The sequence below is a fragment of the Triturus cristatus genome, chromosome 1_1 (assembly GCF_964204655.1).
Source record: "Triturus cristatus chromosome 1_1, aTriCri1.1, whole genome shotgun sequence".
In the NCBI taxonomy this organism is placed as follows: domain Eukaryota; kingdom Metazoa; phylum Chordata; class Amphibia; order Caudata; family Salamandridae; genus Triturus; species Triturus cristatus.
In genome coordinates this window covers 551422988-551424925 of record NC_140579.1, presented here as the reverse complement: position 1 = coordinate 551424925, position 1938 = coordinate 551422988, and the positions used below count along the sequence as shown (strand labels likewise).

General features: G+C 41.3%; 1 long non-coding RNA gene across 1 annotated transcript; it reads right to left on the bottom strand.

Annotated features, from left to right (window-relative positions):
• Positions 1-488: 488 nt before the first annotated feature.
• Positions 489-1598, bottom strand: LOC146870594 (uncharacterized). The gene is made up of 3 exons (XR_014978532.1): positions 1447-1598; positions 989-1158; positions 489-622 (listed from the first exon to the last, which is right to left on the bottom strand). It is a non-coding gene; the product is annotated as an uncharacterized LOC146870594 (long non-coding RNA).
• Between the last annotated feature and the right edge of the window lie 340 nt (positions 1599-1938).

Sequence of the window (1938 nt, the reverse complement as noted above, 5' to 3'; positions counted from 1 at the left end):
AACGCGTCGGGCTCAGTCAGGTGTGAATAATTACAGGCAAGCGCGACGAACCATACCTAATAAAAGCTTGTGGGGAAAAGCAGCTTGTGTTCAAGTGCGGTTCTTCTGATGGACAAATCCCCAATGAACTGTATACATATGTGTGTGTGTGTATGCTGGGTCTGGTGGCTCAGTGGACGAATGCGTCCGCTGCAGGGGTCTGTGTTCAACCTCATGGTCATTTTTTTTTAGTTGCTCTAGCCCCGCCCCCTCCACCACTGACCCCGCCCCCACAGGTGCGGCCCTCGGCCACAAACCACACTGTAAATTTGGCCCCCGAGAGAAAGTTTGTGAGTACCCCCTGGTCTATACATTGGGACCGCCTAGCTAGATCTAGGCTAACGAATGGGATACTAAGCTAGTCGGATAAGGGGTTCTTGGTTCTGAGGGGAGTTTCTGGTACACCACAATTCTCTGAGGTCCTGGTCTCCTGCGCATAGTTCTGTGCATAAGCAGAATCCCTGCAACAGCTCCACAGTTTTCATTGAATTCTCATTCTTTATTCTTCTTTCTTGTCATGCCTATGTATCAAGTCAACACAGAACAGCCGACACGTGTTTCGTCCATCAGGACTTTTTCAAGGCTGCAAACAAATATATACCAATATACAATTACAAAACCATACAGGAACACAAAACACAAAATTTAATCGTTAAAAAGGCAGTATTTACAATAAAAATCTCTTCCACATAGACTGATGTTTGTACATTTGCGCTATGTCAGTTATTACCATTGATAATATATGATAATAGGGGGCTTGTGTCTACGAGTTATTTAAAGAAACAAAAAATCCGGTGAGAAATTTCAACATAGAATTGCAAAGATCCACCACCAAAAAGAGTCACCATGACCATGCACAAGTGAGGCCCATGCTGCAAACCTTAGAGAGGCACTATGTGCATGAAGAATTATTACAAAGATCTAACCTCATTTAAGGCTAGTATCTCACCTAGTGCGTATTCAACCAGAGGTTGGGCCACTCCTTCCTCACTTATTCAGCCTCAATGGTAGCTAAGTCCTTGTCCCATCACAATCGGTCCTCTCCTTGTGGACCAAGTACTCGTATTTATCGGCTTGCCATAACAGAGTATGTGCCAAAGCCAGCAGATAGTGATACACCTATCGACAACGAGACGGATTAACTACAGATAGTCGACATCTCTGTCTTCATCTAGCATTAATTTCCCATATTTAAGACCACAATGAAAGCCAACAAGAACTGACAATCATCAAATCTCTCTCAGTTCCTAATGGTCAACCCCTATTAAAACCAATATCCATAATTATTATAATTATAAGGACAGTACATGAACAATTACATGTTAGAAACAACTATCTACAAAAAGCATTGTGCCATATGTAAGTGGCACTTACCAATTTAGACCAAAAACAGCCAAGAGTTCTTACCTTATCTACTGCGAAATCAGATGGAAGTCGTAAACATCCTTATTCTATGCCTCATATGTAGACAACTGTCTCAAAATAGTAGTCTGTGCACCTCCTTATTTCAGCTGCCAAAAACCTCGAGTCCCCCAGATTAGGACTCACTCATATTTAGAATTGCCAGACAGGTCATGATACACCTGAAAATAATCAAGATATATAAGTCGTAACAAACGGCTTTCCTATATTTTAAAAGGCAAATAGTCTACCCGTCATAGGCACTAATTGTCATCCCAATCGTATTGTAACACGAGCCATAATCTTTGCTTAATAATCACATAAAAACATTTATTTCCCATATTCATAGCCTCATCCGATCCTTGTTTTATTTTTTATTTATTTATATGTACATAGATAAACGTAACGGTCCGGCAGAGGATAATTGGAAAAATAAAACTCCATGTCCCCACACCGCAACCAAGGTCCTTTTTTCTGACCCTAACTACGGATTTGTAC